Source organism: Pan paniscus, chromosome 1 (genome assembly GCF_029289425.2).
Source record: "Pan paniscus chromosome 1, NHGRI_mPanPan1-v2.0_pri, whole genome shotgun sequence".
Lineage (NCBI taxonomy): Eukaryota > Metazoa > Chordata > Mammalia > Primates > Hominidae > Pan > Pan paniscus.
Window position 1 is genome coordinate 141,410,300 of NC_073249.2, and position 19,571 is coordinate 141,429,870.

The 19,571-nt window shown below is 39.6% G+C and overlaps 1 protein-coding gene across 3 annotated transcripts in view; it reads left to right on the plus strand.

Annotated features, from left to right (window-relative positions):
• The window catches only part of DDAH1 (dimethylarginine dimethylaminohydrolase 1), a 260,418-nt gene that overhangs the window by 55,807 nt on the left and 185,040 nt on the right, over positions 1 to 19,571 (plus strand). Inside the window, exon 1 of one of the 3 annotated variants that reach the window (XM_063607164.1) lies at positions 507 to 995. The exons of 1 other annotated variant lie outside the window; for it this stretch is intronic. The gene's annotated coding sequence lies outside the window, so the exon portion shown is untranslated. Of the gene's footprint in view, positions 1 to 506; positions 996 to 1,060; positions 1,254 to 19,571 lie in introns of those variants that run through there. One more of the 3 variants, XM_063607161.1, reaches the window with a different exon arrangement.

Here is a 19,571-nt window from a genome sequence, read left to right on the forward strand (position 1 = left end):
ATTTTATTTTTCCCCTCTGTGGACTTGTATAAATTATGTGTAAGGCAAATATGTGATAGAGAGATGCAGTGGTAATTACTTGTTCTCAAATGTTTGGTTAACTATGCCTCTTAATCCCACATACAGTAGCTTAGCACAGAATTAAATTCTGCCCCTTAGGCAGAATTAGTATTTGGAATTTCTTATTTCTGTAGTTTAAATGTTTTTATCCCAATATTTGTACTTTTCCATTTAGAATAAATAAATGTACTGAGTGTGTGTGGAGAAATATAAATAGCATGGAATTTTTATGATTCAACTCATTGTTCTTATTGGTTTGTGGTCAATTTTTATGGGTACCAATTTTTTAAAAATTACTCACCCATAATTAGTTACAGGAACATAGAAAGAATCGCTAGACCACTCTTTCTTCCAATGAATGTAGTATCATCTTATTGCCAATAATTAAAGTCTTTAATTTTATGAGGGAAAAAATAACTTCCTTCAGGCTTTGCTCTCAAAATGCAGATATTTCATGATACAGTGTTATATGAAATAATTAGGAAGAAAGGTTTTTCTTTGCTGCCACATATAGTAGGAATGGGAAAAAATTGTTGCTCTGATTAACTGGGGAGTCTACTCCACGTGAGTGGTAGTACTAATTTACTAATTCATCCATTAACATCTGCTGTGTGCCTAAAATGTGCCACAAACTGCTATTTACTGGAGATGTAAGAAGAGCTAAGACTTGGCCTCTGTCCTTAAGGAGCTTACAAAGAAATGGGAGATGTTTGTATAAACAATTGCAATGAAACAAGACAATTCTTAAATGGAAGTCTATACAACGCACAGCAAGCCTGTAGGAGAAGGACGTGAGCCGGATGGGGTAGGAGTGGGCACTGAGGATTATGGATTCACAGAGAGAGCATCTGAGCCGAGACCTGCGGGAGGAGAAGGAATTTGCCAGGCAGCACAGCTGGTGACTCAGCGACGGGGGAAGGCATCTAGATACAGGAGTGAGTCTATGGAGTCTTTGGGGTTTTATTATTAGTAGCAAATGGCCTGTGACCCACCTCACAACTCACAGAAACACATCAGTGAGGCAATCCGTGGTAAGGCTCTCTTACGAAGGTTTTCAGCATAGCAGGGATCTTTCAGATTGGCCATTAAAGACAGCATGAGTTCACTCTGGCGGCTGTATGGTGGAGACAGCATCTAGAAGCTGCCACAGTGTTGGGGCAAAATGGGATGAGCCCAGATCTGAAACAACACTGGTAAGAATCAGGGTGTGGAGGGCAATAATGAGGCCAAAGCAGTGGGACCTGGTGATGAACCAGGCAGGTCACAGGTGCCTTGGGCTGTAAGCCACGAGATCTGGATGGACTCAAGTTTCCAATCAGTGGTTGTGGCTGTCTGCATCACCCAAAATAGAACATAGGTTGAGTCTTGCACTCAAACTAACTTGAAGGCAGAATGATGAATAGCCGGACATTAAAGTACTGTGATGACTTGAAGTGGGATATTTTCAAAATAGATGATCCTTTCTGGGGGGGATATTTGTCTGTGTCGATCTATTAAATAACTGTATCTGGCCCTGGAGAGGTAACTTAACACTTTCAGCAGGGAAGGAGCTGAGGCTGACTCACAGCTCTCCATCGGCATTTCCCATTTTTCTTTCAAAGCAGTTCATAAATACCTTCTTTATTCTTTACATTTTTACTGTGGAGCCAGCGAATGTATAAGGAAGAAGTTGATTAGCGTGGTTAATCTACCTCTTCTATTTAATTGCATATTGACATATTCCTGTGTTTACGCCCATAAAATTCCTGTATCTGCTTTCACAGCTCTTCAGAACTTCAGAAGGAAATCTGTTCCAATCACATTGAACTCCTGTTGTCCCCTGCGTTCAGTAATGAGGTCCCTTCTTTGTGCCTCGGCACAGTCCATTTTCCTATCTGAATTGTTCTCTCTTAGAAATCCATGAACTTCTTCATATTCTAGCTCAAAACTTCTCTGAGACATTTAGTCACTATTCCAATTGCTGCTTTGTTTTTTGACACTTCTGAACTGTATTAACTTTGCATATAAGTGTCTACTTAAGTCTTCTTAAACATTTCATGTACATATTTTGGGCATTTTCAAACAGTATTATCCTTAACCTAGTGCAACTGTTCAATAGATGACAACCTTAACCAATGGACAAGTAGTAGAAATACATTTCCCTGTCTGCCTTAGTTCCAAGTCTACCTTTAAAAGTTTAGAACTTTTTCTAGAACCCAAAATATACGTGCCATTAGGTCAGCATCTCTATTTCTGACTTCTAAGTACAGTTCTTTGAACAAATATTCAAAATATTTTATATGCACAGAAAAGTACAGGATGTAACACAGCAGAATTAAAAAAGGTAAATATCTTGTACCATGTTTCAGATATTTTATTTTTATGAAAAAGATTAGGAGCTAAGCTATGAGGATGCAAAGGCATAAGAATGATACAGTGGACTTTGGGGATTCAGGGGAAAGTGTGGGAGGGGAGTGAAGGATATAAGACTACACATTGGGTACTGCTTGGGTGATGGGTGCACCAAAACTTCCAAAATCACCACTAAAGAACTTATAATAAATAAGTCCAATAAATAAATAAATAAATAAAGGGGAAAAAAAGAATGAAACATTACAAATATAGTTGATATCCTTTTTGTAGTCTTCCCCCCATGCCGTTTACCTCCTTTTATTCCTAGAGGCAACCACAAGCCTGAAATTGATGCATTTATTTCCTTTCTCTGTTCCTATAATTTTACTAAATATGTATCTTTCTGTGATCAATATATTAATTAATGCTTGTGTTTTAAAATTTTACCCAAGTAATATCTTTACACATATGGATTTTGTTATTTTCTCCAACTTCAGAATCTCTGTATTTTGATAAGCAGATGTGATCTTTTATGTTTATTGTGATTATTGATAAGTTTAAGATTGTTTTTAGCATTTTTCTTAGAATTTTTTATTTATTGAAATTTTTCATGCTTTTCTTCTTCTTTTTTGTCTGTGTAAGTAATCATTTTAAAATTCCTTTTTGTTTCCACACTGGTTTGGAAAATAAACATTCTATTTGTCTTTTTAGTGGGGCTGCCACTTTAAATATGAAAATAAAATTTACGCATTATTTTTAAAACTCCAAGTCTGTATTTATCTTCCCAGTCTTAATCTGTTGATATTCATCCGTTTTTTTCCCTAAGCCAATACAATGATCCTTGGCGGGGCACGGTGGCTCACGCCAAGGCGGGCGGATCACGAGGTCAGGAGATCGAGACCATCCTAGCTAACACGGTGAAACCCCGTATCTACTAAAAATACAAAAAAAAATTATGCCGGCCTGGTGGCGGGTGCCTGTAGTCCCAGCTACTGGGGAGGCTGAGGCAGGAGAATGGCATGAACCCGGGAGGTGGAGCTTGCAGTGAGCCAAGATCATGCCACTGCACTCCAGCCTGGGCGACAGAGCAAGACTCCGTCTCAAAAAAAAAAAAAAAAAAAGATCCGTCTTTCCTCGTTTCTTCTTGTTTTATAGAAAAATGGTTATACTATATGCACTCTTCTATAGCTTACTTTGCAGTTATAACTTTTGAATATCCTTCTATGTCAGTAACACAGTTCTATCTCATTCTTTCTAATGGCTACATAGCAATGATGATGATAGCTAACATTTTCTGAGTAATTGCTATGTGCTAAGAACTTTGTCTCATCTAAAAGTCACAACAATTATATGTCAAAAGAAGCCCCATTTTAGAGATGAGGGGCCTGAGGCTTAGAGAGGAGTGGCAGATAGAATAATGGTCCCCCAAGATGTCTATGTCCAAATCCCTGGAACCTGTGAGTTTGTTATCTTACATGGCAAAAGGGACTTTGCAGATGTGATTAACAGTAAGAACCTAAAAATGGAGAGATCATGCTGGACTATCTAGGTGGACCCAATCTAATCACTTGAGTCCTTAAAGGTGGAGCCTTTTCCAGCTGGGTTAGGGAGAGATGTGATGGTAGAAGCAGGGTGAGAGAGACAGCAGCCTGAGAAGGATTCACCACCCTGTCGCTGTTTTTGAGAGGTCGACATTTATGTGCAGGGACAAGCAAGAGGCCTCTAGGAGCTAAGGGCAGCCCTCAGGTAATAGTCAGCAAGGAAAGAGAGATCTCGGTCTTACAACCACATGGAACTGAATTCTGCCAACACCTGAACGAGCAGAGAAAGGGATTTTCTCTTAGACTGTACAGGAAGGAGTGCAACCCTGCCCACCCACTGATTTTAGTTCATACCAGACTTCTGACCTGCTGAACTGTAAAATAATGTCTGTGTTGTTTAATGCCCATAAAATTGTGGTGATTTGTTAAGGCAGCAATGGAAATGAATACAAGCAGCCACAACTAATAAGTTGTAGTGAAATGGGAGCTCAGGTAGTCTGATTCCAAGGTGCATATATATAGCTAAATCAGAGTTTATTTAGCCAGTCCATTACTGGTGGGCATTAGGTGGCTTTCAATTTATAGTATTTCAGACAATGGGACAGATTTCCTCATAGCTCTCTCTTTATACACTTTAGAATTTAGAATTTTTATAGAATTTAGGAATTTAGAAATTCCTAAAAATGAAATTATTAGGTCAAAGGATATGCACTTTAAGCATTTTTTAAATAAATACTGTCAAATCGCCTTACAAAGGGTTCCCAATGCAGTTCATAGACAAGAACTGAAATCAGTAGAAATAAAATTAACAAAGAGTATTAATGGCTGTGACTCATTGGTGACCATTTCAGAAAAGCAAAGAACTGAAATGACCACAAAACTGAAAGTCCCTTTCTCCTTCAATTTAGATGGAAAGCCTACAGATGTCTGTTCTGAAAGAATCCCTCTGGCTCTGTCTTCTTTATGTGCTGTGTAAATTCATTACTTTGTGCTTTTACTTCTGGGTCTTGCTCTTTGGCCCTTGAAGCAATAAAGACTGAGAAAATTAATAGTTTTTAAGTATCACTTGTGCCACACATCTGTTCTAAAAATGCTATATTTCTTCAACGGAGGCTAGAGTTTCCCATGTGCACAATTAGATACTTTATGAATAGCATCTCATTAATTTTGAATGATAGGCTGTCCAACAGGGCCCTGGAACCCAACTGTTGAAAGAAATCACTGATTTTAAAAAATTAATGTAGCAGCCAGCTCAAACATGAGGGCCCAGTGAGTAGCCAGCATTTTATGGGAGTCACTGATGAAGGGTCTCATCAGGATGTAATGGCAAATTCCTCATGTGACCCTACATCAGAAGAAACCTCTTCACGTTAGCAAAGCCCAGGCTCTGAAAGACAAGTAGTGTTTCTTGTTGGAAATAATTTTATTTTCTTTGGGCATCTTACCTTCATTTTTTAGATATAGAAATTGGTTTCTTTCTTTTCTTTTCTTTTCTTTTTGTGGTGATAAAAATGTGTATTTAGAATTAGCCAGCTAGGCTCAGTTTAGATGATCTCAATTTTATTGGCAGCATCCAAAGCATCATAGTTTGGAACCTGTTGAGCATATGTTGCCTTCCCTCCATCAGGCCTGCTCAGAGTGTTGACGTTGGTCATGTCAACATCAAAGCTTCTTCATAGCCTGTTTGACCTGGTGCTTGTTGGCTTTGCCATCCACAGTGAACACAATGGGTTGTTGTTGTCCATCTTCATGGCCGACTCAGTAGTCGGGGGAACTTGATTGTGGCATACAGCTCAAGCTTGTTTCTCCGAGGGCGCTATTCTGTCTTTGTTTCTCCTGGGGGCTTGGGCTGCCTTTGGGAGCCTTAGTGTCTTGGGACTCTAGAAGGTGGGTGATGTGTAGATATTTATTTGTGATGCTGTGATGCCTTTCAGCACTGTCTACTTGGCCTTCAAAACCTTTGCTTTAGCTTCTGCTTTGGAAGGGGAAAGGACTTCCTTTGCTTTAGGGACTATCTTGAGGAAAAAGCTAGAAAGTGGCTTTTTTTACTCCTGGCTTGCACCAATATTTTGGTGAGCTTGCAGATCTGGTAGCATCCTTTCTTTTTTCCCATGCTCTTTCCTTTGTTTCAGAACTTCCTTTTATTCTACTGCCTTGGAAATTTTCGTTTTCTCCTTCAGCTGTGATGTTAAATAATTAGAGGTGTGAAACCCTTTGACTCAATTATTAGGCTTGTTTTTTGTCCTTGCGCTCAACTGCTTGATCCTAGCACGTTGCAGTAAACATCCTCTTGGTTGTGAATTGGAAAGATGTCAAGTTAAAGAGGTTTGTCTGTTGTTACTTTATTTTTGCTTCATTTTACCTAAGAAACAAGAATGGAAATTTGAATTCTGATAAATTTTAGAGTGTTATGATGAATAATAACACCTCCTATTTATTGAACACTTACTATGTACCTAACACTATTAATTTTTCAGAATGCTTTCACTTATTTAAGTCCTCAGGGCTGTTCTGTGGTAGGTGCTCTGTTATCCCGATTTCACTGTTGAGGAATATGAAGTTTTAAGAAATTAGACAACCTGCTCAAGGCTATATAGTAGTAGAATGATAAAGCTGAGATGCAAACACAGGCTTGTTTGGCCAGTCTGCACTCTTAACCACTCTACTATAATGTTCCTTGGCATTTCAAGTTATTTGTAAGCAATGCTTCCAGGAACATTTTTTAACCAGAAAAAACTAAACACAGAACTACTTAGTTGTGTAGAAGCAGAAAGAACGCTGGGATAAGAGTCAGGAGATGGAACCCTAGCTGCGTGCCTAACTAGCCAAGCAAGTCCCTGAACCAGTCACTTCACTAGCCCTAGCCCTGTGCTTTTCTCATCTGTAAAAGTGCCAAACTTCTAGCATCCTGAACAAAACTTGATTTCTTCTTCTTTAGTTTTTCCTGTACTAAGGTAGATGAAACCCACCATTCCCATATCATTTATGACAACTAAGGTTGGTATCAGATGAGGCCATTGGCACAGGGCTACTTGTCCAGAAAAAAGAGGGAAAATGCAATGATTAAATGCCACCCACCCCGGGCAGAAAGCAAACTAAGCGTAATGACTCACATCCAAAGCCTAGAAAATCTTGGTGGAAACAGGGTGGATATATTCTTCTATCTTCAATTTTCTCTGTGTGTATTTATTGTTGACCATAGAAATGTGGATAAACATGTGGCTCACCATTAACCATCATCTCCAAATTGCTAAAGCTATTGTGGAGTAATAATGCCACCAAACTTTGTCCAGCTAGAAATGAGACCCAGCCATAGAGAAGACTTCCTGAGTTTCTCAAGCATGTATCTATTCTATCACATAGCTTTTTTTCTATCCCATGTGTTATGGGCTGAACTGTATTCTCCCTAGCAAATTCATATGTTGAAATTCTAACCCCCAGTACCTCAGAATATGACTGTTTGGGTATAGGGCATTTAAGGAGGTAGTTAAGGTAGAATGAGTCCATACAGGTGGTCCCTACTTCACTATGACTGTTGCGCTTAGAAGAAAAGTGGATTAGGACACAAACAACACAGAAACAAAACGGCGACCATATGAGGACACAGCACTAAGGTAGACATCCACAAGTCAAGAAGAAAGATCTCAGAAGAAAACCATCCTGTCGACATCAACTTGATCTTAGCCTTCTATTCTCTAGAACTGTGAGAAAACACATTTCTGTTGTTTAAACTACCCAGCCTGTGGTATTTTGTAATGGCAGCCCTAGCAAACTCATCCACTATGTTTTAAATCCAGGTTTTTTTTTTAAGTTTCTCTTTTTTTTTCAGAAGTTTCTAACCTTAATTTTAAATTTGTTTTTCTTTCCTCCTTTGCTTGAGCTAGATTTCTACACCCTAAGAAGTCATACTCAGGTTTCTAACTTCATCCACATACTGGAGTACAAAGATTCCACAAATTTTAACAGTATTCGAAGAGTGCTCAGTCTTTGAGATGAGTCTTGACTGGTACTTTGGATATAACTTACATTTTATACCTCTGTAAATTCCTTTTCTTATTGCTCACCTGTGTCAGTTCTCAAATAGATTATTTAATTTTATAACAAAGCAACAAATAAAACAAAGCACTGAACTATGTAAAACTGACTTCTCATCCCCTACCCCTGCCCTATGAATTTTTATCTTTTTCTTACTCCTTACCTTGGGTAAAATGGCAGCAGCAACACCATGAACCCAAGTTCAGGTTCTCAAACTGGGAACTTAGGGACTCATTCTTCATTCTTTCTTTGTCCTTGCCTCTTACATTTAACTCATTATTCAAAGTCTGTTCATGCTTCTTTTAAAATGTCTAATAAAAACACTCGTAATTTTTTTTTTTTCAGAGACAAGGTTTCACCATGTTGGCCAGGCTGGTCTTGAAGTCCTGACCTCAAGTAATCTGCCCGCCTTGGCCTCCCAAAGTGCTGGGATTACAGGTGTGAGCCACCGTGCCCAGCCAACACTTGTAATTTTAAGCTATATTAAATTTGAATTGGCAATATCAATATGGACTCATGAATTAAAAACATATATATGTGTGTGTGTGTGTGTGTGTATTCTAGCTCTGTACACTGAAAGAACATAGAAGCAATGATATTCCTCTAGCAATGAGCAATACCTAGAACCCAGATCTTGGTTTCTACTCATCTTTGTTTATTGAAACACAGTAAACAATGTTCCTGTTTACAGGAGAAATAGCTGATTCTAGGTGTTGAGCATGGAAACTACAAGGTAAGTTTAGGACATTTTGATATACCAAGGAAGTGCTCAGCGATTTATGGGGACATGATACAAGGACACAGGGGCTAGTGTGAAAGGGCTCCCACTAGCCAAAGTTTGGACAGTTTGAATATGGCTATATTGATTGCAAAACATTGAATACATAAAAATTCATTAGTCCATAGTAATACCCAAAAAAGTGAAAGAAAAGGAAAAAAAACTAATTTACCATCATTGGAAGTGATCATTCAATAAATCCTTACTCTGACATTGATAGTAAAAGGGAAAGAACTAAACATTTACCTTGCCTTTTTTTTTTTTTTTTTTTAATGCTTTAAGTTCTAGGGTACATGTGCACAATGTGCAGGTTTGATACATAGGTATACATGTGCCATGTTGGTTTGCTGCACCCATCAATTCATCATTTACATTAGGTATTTCTCCTAATGCTATCCCCCAGCTCCCAAGCCCCTGACAGGCCCCGGTGTGTGATGTTCCCCGCCCTGTGTCCAAGTGATCTCATTGTTCAATTCCCACCTATGAGTGAGAACGTGCAGTGTCTGGTTTTCTGTCCTTGTGATAGTTTGCTCAGAATGATGGTTTACAGTCTCATCCGTGTCCCTGCAAAGGACATGAACCCATCCCTTTTTATGGCTGCATAGTATTCCATGGTGTACGTGTGCCACATTTTCTTAATCCATGGTGTATATGTGCCACATATTCTTAATCCAGTCTATTACTGATGGACATTTGGGTTGGTTCCAAGTCTTTGCTATTGTGAATAGTGCCACGATAAACATACATGTGCATGTGTCTTTATAGTAGCATGCTTTATAATCCTTTGGGTATATACCCAGCAATGGGATTGCTGGGTCAAATGGTAATTCTAATTCTAGATCCTTGAGGAATCGCCACACTGTCTTCCACAATGGTTGGACTACTTTACACTCCCACCAACACTGTAAAAGCATTCCTATTTCTCCACATCCTCTCCAGCATCTGTTGTTTCCTGACTTTTTAATGATTGCCGTTCTAACTGGCGTGAGATGGTATCTTATTGTGGTTTCGATTTGCATTTTTCTAATGACCAGTGATGATGAGCATTTTTTCATGTGTCTGTTGGCCGCATAAATGTCTTCTTTTGAGAAGTGTCTGTTCATATCCTTTGCCCACTTTTTGATGGGGTTGTTTGTTTTTTTTCTTGTAAATTTGTTTGAGTTCATCGTAGATTCTGGATATTAGCCCTTTGTCAGATGACTAGATTGCAAACTTTTTCTCCCACTCTGTAGGTTGCCTGTTCACTCTGACGGTAGTTTCTTTTGTCGTGCAGAAGCTCTTTAGTTTAATTAGATCCCATTTGTCAATTTTGGCTTTTGTTGCCATTGCTTTTGGTGTTTTAGTCATGAAGTCTTTGCCCATGCCTATGTCATGAATGGTATTGCCTAGGTTTTCTTCTAGGGTTTTTATGGTTTTAGGTCTAACATTTAAGTCTTTAATCCATCTTGAGTTAATTTTTGTATAAGGTATAAGGAAGGGATCCAGTTTCAGTTTTCTACGTATGGCTAGCCAGTTTCCCCAGCACCATTTATTAAATAGGGAATCCTTCCCCATTTCTTCTTTTTGTCAGGTTTGTCAAATATCAGATGGTTGTAGACGTGTGGTGTAATTTCTGAGGCCTCTGTTCTGTTCCATTGGTCTATATATCTGTTTTGGTACCAGTATCATGCTGTTTTGGTTACTGTAGCCTTGTAGTATAGTTTGAAGTCAGGTAGCATGATGCCTCCAGCTTTGTTCTTTCTGCTTAGGATTGTCTTGGCAGTGCAGGCTCTTTGTTGGTTCCATATGAACTTTAAATTAGATTTTTCCAATTCTGTGAAGAAAGTCATTGGTAGCTCGATGGGGATGGCATTGAATCTGTAAATTACCTTGGGCTGTATGGCCATTTTCACAATATTGATTCTTCCTATCCATGATCATGGAATACTCTTCCATTTGTTTGTGTCCTCTTTTATTTCATTGAGCAGTAGTTTGTAGTTCTCCTTGAAGAGGTCCTTCACATCCCTTGTAAGTTGGATTCCTAGGTATTTTATTCTCTTTGTAGCAATTGTGAATGGGAGTTCACTCATGATTTGGCTCTCTGTTTGTCTGCTAATGGTGTATAGGAATGCTTGTGATTTTTGGACATTGATTTTGTATCCTGAGACTTTGCTGAAGTTGCTTATCAGCTTAAGGAGATTTGGGGCTGAGACGATGGGGTTTTCTAAATATACAATCATGTCCTCTGCAAACAGGAACAATTTGACTTCCTCTTTTCCTAATTGAATACCCTTTATTTCTTTCTCTTGACTGATTGCCCTGGCCAGAACTTCCAACACTATGTTGAATAGGAGTGGTGAGAGAGGGCATCCCTGTCTTGTGCCAGTTTTCAAAGGGAATGCTTCCAGTTTTTGCCCATTCAGTATGATATTGGTTGTGGGTTTGTCATAGATAGCTCTTATTATTTTGAGATACATTCCATCAATGCCTAGTTCATTGAGAGTTTTTAGCATGAAGGGCTGTTGAATTTTGTCAAAGGCCTTTTCTGTATCTATTGAGATAATCATGTGGTTTTTGTCTTTGGTTCTGTTTATGTGATGGATTATGTTTATTGATTTGCATATGTTGAACCAGCCTTGCATCCCAGGGATGAAGCTGACTTGATCGTGATGGATACGCTTTTTGATGTACTGCTGGATTCGGTTTGCCAGTATTTTATTGAGGATTTTCGCATCGATGTTCACCAGAGATATTGGTCTAAAATTCTCTTTTTTTGTTGTGTCTCTGCCAGGCTTTGGTATCAGGATGATGCTGGCCTCGTAAAATGAGTTAGGGAGGATTCCCTCTTTTTCTATTGATTGGAATAGTTTCAGAAGGAATGGTGCTAGCTCCTCTTTGTACCTCTGGTAGAATTCGGCTGTGAATCCATCTGGTCCTGGACTTTTTTTGGTTGGTAGGCTATTGATTATTGCCTCAATTTCAGAACCTGTTATTGGTCTGTTCAGAGATTCAACTTCTTCCTGGTTTAGTCTTGGGAGAGTGTATGTGTCCAGGAATTTATCCATTTCTTCTAGATTTTCTAGTTTATTTGCATAGAGGTGTTTATAGTATTTTCTGATGGTAGTTTGTATTTCTGTGGGATCGGTGGTGATATCCCCTTTATCATTTTTTATTGCATCTATTGATTCTTCTCTCTTTTCTTCTTTATTAGTCTTCCTAGTGGTCTATCAATTTTGTTGATCTTTTCAAAAAACCAGCTCCTGGATTCATTGATTTTTTGAAGGGTTTTTTGTGTCTCTATCTCTTTCAGTTCTACTCTGATCTTAGTTATTTCTTGCCTTTGCTAGCTTTTGAATTTGTTTGCTCTTGCTTCTCTAGTTCTTTTAATTGTGATGTTATGGTGTCGATTTTAGATCTTTCTTGCTTTCTGTAGTGGACGTTTAGTGCTATAAATTTCCCTCTACACACTGCTTTAAATGTGTCCCAGAGATTCTGGTACATTGTGTCTTTGTTCTCATTGGTTTCAAAGAACATCTTTATTTCTGCCTTCATTTCATTATTTACCCAGTAGTCATTCAGAAGCAAGTTGTTCAGTTTCCAGGTAGTTGTGCAGTTTTGAGTGAGTTTCTTAATCCTGAGGTCTAATTTGATTGCTGTGTGGTCCGAGAGACAGTTTGTTGTGATTTCTGGTCTTTCATATTTGCTGAGGAGCGCTTTACTTCCAACTACGTGCTCAATTTTGGAGTAAGTGCGATATGGTGCTGAGAAGAATGTATATTCTGTTGATTTGGGGTGGAGAGTTCTGTAGATGTCTATTGGATCTGCTTGTTGCAGAGCTGAGTTCAGGTCCTGGATATCCTTGTTAACCTTCTGTCTCTTTGATCTGTCTAATATTGACAGTGGGGTGTTAAAGTCTCCCATTATTGTTGTGTGGGAATCTAAATCTCTTTTTAGGTCTCTAAGGACTTGCTTTATGAATCTGGGTCCTCCTGCATTGAGTGCGTATATATTTAGGATAGTTAGCTCTTCTTGTGGAATTGATCCCTTTACCATTATGTAATGGCCTTCTTTGTCTCTTTTGATCTTTGTTGGTTTAAAGTCTGTTTTATCAGTGACTAGGATTGCAACCCCTGCTTTTTTTTGCTTTCCATTTGCTTGGTAGATCTTCCTCCATCCCTTTATTTCGAGTCTATGTGCATCTTTGCAGGTGAGATGGGTCTCCTGAATACAGCACCCTGATGGGTCTTGACTCTTTATCCAGTTTGCCAGTCTGTGTCTTTTAATTGGGGCATTTAGTCCATTTACATTTAAGGTTAATATTGTTATGTGTGAATTTGATCCTGTCATTATGATGTTTGCTGGTTATTTTGCCCATTAATTGATGCAATTTCTTCATAGCATCAATGGTCTTTACAAATTGGCATGTTTTTGCAGCAGCTGGTTCCGGTTCTTTCTTTCCATGTTTAGTGCTTCCTTCAGGAGCTCTTGTAAGGCAAGCCTGGTTGTGACAAATTCTCTCAGCATTTGCTTGTCTGTAAAGGATTTTATTTCTCCTTCACTTATGAAGCTTAGTTTGACTGGAAATGAAATTCTGGGTTGAAAATTCTTTTCTTTAAGAATGTTGAATATTGGCCCCCACTTTCTTCTGGCTTGTGGGGTTTCTGCTGAGTGATCTGCTGTTAGTCTGATGGGCTTCCCTTTGTGGGTAACTTGACCTTTCTCTTCGGCTGCCCTTAACACTTTTTCCTTCATTTCAACCTTGGTAAATCTGACAATTATGTGTCTTGGGGTTGTCGAGAAAGATACTTCTCGAGGAGTATCTTTGTGGTGTTTTCTCTATTTCCTGAATTTGAATGTTGGCCTGCCTTGCTAGGTTGGGGAAATTCTCCTAGTTAATATCCTGAAGAGTGTTTTCCAACTTGGTTCCATTCTCCCCATCACTTGCAGGTACACCAATCAAACGTAGATTTGGTCTTTTCACATAGTCACATATTTCTTGGAGGCTTTATTTGTTTCTTTTTACTCTTTTTTCTCTAACCTTGTCGTCTCACTTTATTTCATTAATTTGATTTGCAACCACTGATACCCTTTTTTCCACTTGATTGAATTGGCTGTTGAAGGTTGTGCATATGTCACAAAGTTCTCGTGCCATGGTTTTCAGCTCCATCAGGTCATTTAAGGTCTTCTCTACATTGTTTCTTCTAGTTAGCCATTTGTCTAATCTTTTTTCAAGGTTTTTAGCTTCCTTGTGATGGGTTTGAACATCCTCCTTTAGCTCAGAGAAGTTTGTTATTACTGGCCTTCTGAAGCCTACTTCTGTCAACTCTTCAAAGTCATTCTCCATCCAGCTTTGTTCCACTGCTGGCAAGGAGCTGCAGTCCTTTGGAGGAGAATAGGTACTCTGATTTTTAGAATTTTCTGTTCTGGTTTTCCCCCATCTTTGTGGTTTTATCTACCTTTGGTGTTTGATGTTGGTGACCTACAGATGGGGTTTTCATGTAGATGACCTTTTTGTTGATGTTGATGCTATTCCTTTCTGTTTGTTAGTTTCCCTTCTAAGAGTCAGGTCCCTCAGCTGCAGGTCTGTTGGAGTTTGCTGGAGTTCCACTCCAGACCCTTTTTGCCTGGGTATCACCAGCATAGGCTGCAGAACAGCAAATATTGCAGAACAGCAAATATTGCTGCCTGATCCTTCCTCTGAAAGCTTCATCCCAGAGGGGCACCTGCCTATATGAGGTATCTGTCAGCCCCTACTAGGAGATGTCTCCCAGTTAGGCTACACGGGGGTCAGGGACCCACTTGAGGAGTCAGTCTGTCTGTTCTCAGAGCTCAAACGCCTGGCTGGGAGAACCACTGCTCTCTTCAGAGCTGTCAGACAGGGATGTTTAAGTCTGCAGAAGTTGTCTGCTGCCTTTTGTTCAGCTATGCCCTGCCGGCAGAGGTGGAGTCTAGAGGCAGTAGGCCTTGTTGAGCTGCAGTGGGCTCCACCCAGTTCGAGCTTCTTGGCTGCTTTGTTTACCTACTCAAGCCTCAGCAATGGTGGACACCCCTCCACCAGCCAGGCTGCCGCCTCACAGATTGATCTCAGACTGCTGCCCTAGCAGTGAGCAAGGATCCATGGGTGTGGGACCTGCGGAGCCAGGCACAGGAGAGAATCACGTTGTCTGCCGGTTGCTAAGACCTTGGGGAAAGCCCAGTATTTGGGCAGAAGTGTCCTGTTTTTCCAGGTACAGTCTATCAGGGCTTCCCTTGGCTAGGAAATGGAAATCTCCCAGCCCCTTGCACTTCTCAGGTGAGGCAACACCCCGCCCTGCTTCAGCTTGCCCTCCATGGGCTGTACCCACTGTCCAACCCAGTCCCAATGAGATGAACCAGGTACTGCAGTTGGAAATGCGGAAATCACCCGTCTTCAGCGTCAACCACACTGGAAGCTGCAGACCAGAGCTGTTCCTATTTGGCCATCTTGGCCTATCTTACCTTGCCTTTTTAAAAGGAATTTTATATCATCTACCTGATGAGGGAAAATTTATCTTTAGAGAAGAATGCCAATGAAGGAGTGATAATATTTGAAATTTACTAATTTGCAACTCCCAGTGAAATAATTGATTCAGGCAAGGATCTTTAATAGTAAAAGATTATTGCAGAACAGGTTATTCACACAGTTACAAAGCATCACAGAACATGTCACTTCCTAAATGTAAAAAGTACAAAGGAGAAGATCTGGCAGTCACCACTTTAACCAAGTGATTGACCTTAGAATCACTAATACGGGACAAATTTGTATTATGTTCCTCCTGATGGGGTACAGATGAAATTCATGAAATCATTTATTAAGTATTCTTGCCAAAAGGGCTTAATCTGAATCAAAGTAAGCTTTTAGGCAGGCCTAACCTCAAATAAATAGGAGTTACAGGGAATCAAAGAAAAATCAAATTACAAAGAATCCTGCAGAAGAATCTGAATTTGAGATATTCTACAAAACAACTATTTTCTTTTTATTCCTCCAAAAGTCATTTTTATGTGGGGAGAAGGACTGGGGGAGCTGTCCCAGGTTAAAAGAGACTAAAAGGCCATAACAACCCAATACGAGAACTTCAAAGGACTCTTAGCTTGATAAAAACAGCTAAAACTTTTAGAAACATTTAGGGAAAACCTGAATATGAGCATATATTAAATAACATGGGTATTATATGATATTAAGGAGCTAATATTAATTTTATTAGAAATGATAATGACATTGCAGTTATGTATAAGAAAATTCTTATTTTTAGGAGATGCTGTTTGTTTGTTTGTTTGTTTGTTTATTGTGAAGCAGGGTCTCACTTTTTCACCCAGGCCAGAGTACAGTGGCACAAACACGGCTCACTCCAGCCTCAACCTCCTGGGATCAAGCAGTCCTTCTACCTCAGCCTCCCAAGTAGCTGGGATTACAGGTGCATGTCAGCACACCTGGCTAATTTTTGTATTTTCTGTAGAGACAGGGTTTCACCATGTTGCCTAGACTGGTCTCAAGCTCCTGGGCTGAAGCAATCTGCTTATTGGCCTTCCAAGGTGCTGCGATTACAGGCATGAGCCACTGCGTCTGTCCTATAGAAGATGTATATTTAGGTGTTAATGTTCAGGTGTGAGGTGTAATGATTTCACCAACTTTCAAAATATATATACACACACACACACACACATATATATATTTGTGTGTGTATGGAAAGATAAAGCAAATATGGCAAAATAGTAACAATTGTTGCATCTACATTGAAGAGATTGTAGAGATATTTATTTTACTGTTCTTTCCAGTTTTCTAGATGTTTCATGTTAAACAATTTAGAAAAGAATTTATGCCTCTACTCCCTCTTCTTTTGTGCCTCTGGCACTCCTTTCTATCCCCATGGTCACTCTCTGACTACTGCTCTTCATCGCCTCTTACCTGAATCTTTGTGGTGGCCTCCTATGTTTCTGTCTTCAGTCTAAATGCCTCCAAGCCATCTATCCGAGGCACCTTCCTAAAAATCAGTTGTCACCATTTCTCTACCTTGCTTCACTTTATCAGTAGTCATTCCCTTCCTCATCACCCACATGGTAAAGTCTGAATAAGCTTAGCAAGCAAGGCCATCCACACTTTTGCTTCAAGCTATACTGACATCACATCCTTGTTCAAGGTGTTCTCCTACCGCCTCATAGCCTAAGCTCTACCTAGGTTACAAACTCAAATGCCCGCATAGAGGGCTGGGAATAAAAGAGTTTAAGTTGTGGGTCTAGGGTGGACTTGGGATCAGGAGCCCTGTCTGAAGGGGGCAGCTATTACTTGGGACCAGATGAGTGTTGCTGTGAGAGGATGTGGGCCAAGTGTGAAATCTTTGTTTCCATTAAGTCAGAAATAAAGATTTGTATACTAATACTACCCTATTTTAAATGCTAATGGTAATTTATTTTTTTAAAAAAACTGCTGCAGAATGAAAAAATTGTGACTGCAGAGTATGATTCTGTGATAACCCATGGGACTTAATGCTCACTCTTTCACACTGACCTCTTTGTCATTCTTCCTTCTCTCTCCACGGTGGGAAGACTTTCTGCATCCTTTTCCTGGTGAAATCTGGTGAATACTTCAAAACCCAGCAGGCAAGACCATTCATGTTGCACTGTCAGGCCCGGGCAGACTGAGGGGCTCTCTCTTTAGTGCACCCCAGCCATTCATTTGTACAACCTTCCTTCTAGAACTTGTCACGGAATTACATATCTGGTTGTTTGTCTTCTCCCACTGGATTCTGAATCCTCATGATTAATAGCCACATTTTATACATCTTTGTCTCCCCTGAGCTGCTCACAGTGTCTGGTGTAAAGTCAGCATTCAATGAACATCTGTTGGTTAAGTTGCAGGCTGTTAAAGGTAATGCTATAGAAGAATTTAGGACATGGCTTCTATGACATCCAGTTTAAAATGTATTAAAAAATGTCTATAAATCAATTAAAGAAAATTTTCTATGATTATAATATTCCAAGTAAGTTTCTCTTTTGAGATCATTTGTCTATTGTAGGAAGTCAGGTAAATAAGTTTAGTTTTAAAAAACAAAAATTTCTCAAATCAGGATTCTTTCTGACCCTTTAATCTCAGATAATAATAGAGTATTATTTCAAGGATTCCCCTTCTAGCACAATCTTGGTCAAGATCAGGCCAAGAATATAGACAGGTTCAGTAAACCACAAGTGCTCTAAACCTGCTTGAACCTATGTAAGAACTGAGCAGTGGGGTGTGCACTGAATCAAATCACCTTCTCTCCTCGGGACATCAATTCCTATCAGTACTGTATGCACCTGATTCTTATTCGTGTCTTTTTCATGCCTTTCTTTAATGAAATACTTTTTCCCTCTTAGCAGGCCTTCCAAAATTCAGCTCAAAACTTACTTCTTCCTAGAAGTGTCTGCTATCACCTGCCTTGATTGTTCCTCTGTATTATATTCTCCATTTATCTGTGTTTCTTTTTTGTTAGGTGTGGCCTACTCTGGTGTAAGACATATAATAAGAATAATTATGATATTAAGAAAAAGATAATACCGTTATCATAATATTTGGCTTTGGGAGGCCAAGGCAGGTAGATCACCTGAGGTCAGGAGACCAGCCTGACCAACATGGTGCAACTCTGTCTCTACTAAAAATAAAAAAAATCAGCCGGGCATGGTGGTGTGTGCCTATAATCTCAGCTACTCGGGAGGCTGAGGGAGGAGAATCGCTTTAATCCAGGAAACGGAGGTTGCAGTGAGCCGAGATCATGCCATTGCACTCCAGCCTGGGCAACAAGAGTGAAACTCCGTCTCAAAAAAAAAAAAAAAAAAGAATCATTGAGGGCCATTGTTAAAAGAAATAGCTTACCAGACCCCTCCCTGGAAATTCTGATTCAGTGGGTCTGGCATGGGGTAGGGAATGAGGATAGGTATTTGTATTTTTAACAAGTGCCACAGATAGTTCTTATTATCAGGCAACCCTGGGAAACATTGCCATCATCCTTATAAACTTGGGTTTGGGAGCAGACTAGTCAGAGTTTGAGGATGGGTTCTCATGCTTTTTAGCGTATGTAACAGTGGGCAAGTCACCATGTCCTAAGCTGTGATTTTTTCATCTAGAAGAGGGGGATGATAATCACTGTCTCAGTGTTGTTCTGGGGACTAAATGACTCATTTAGAGCATGAGCACTTAGAAAGTTCCAGACATTCTAAGTGCTCAGCAAATATGTGACAATCATATTCATATTTTGCTTGCAGTTTGCTTGGTTATGCTACTGTGATTCAAAATCTGAATGATGGTTTTCTTGGTTCTTCTATAGCACTATGGTGACCCAGGAGTGTGACCCAGGAGAGTGACCCAGGAGATTTTATCACAGCCAAAGACTATTGTTGAGAGCCTGCTCATCTCTGCCAACTTTTTATTGACTCAATAAGTTATCACCCTTTGTTCTCTTTAATTTTACCTGTCATCTCCATTGAATTACAGAAAGGTCTTTGAGGCCAATGACCCTGCCATCTAGTTTTGTTATACAGTAGATCCAGTATCCTGTACAGTGGGCTATCAACAGAGGGCATGATCTAATAAAACACACATTTATTTCGTGGAGTTATAGAGCCATCATCTCTTACTTAGGTTATGACAGCTCCTAATGGGTCTTGGAGTCTTGAGGTCTTATGCTCTTGCTTCCCTACAATGCAGCCTATGCTGCAGCCAAAGCGATCTTTGAGCAATATCATCACAGCATGCCAGTCTGTTTGAAACCTTCCAATCCTTTCCCTGTATTTATAGTAAAATCCAAACTCTTTACTGTGGACTTGTAAGCCCTACCTGATCTGGGCTAGTCTGTCTG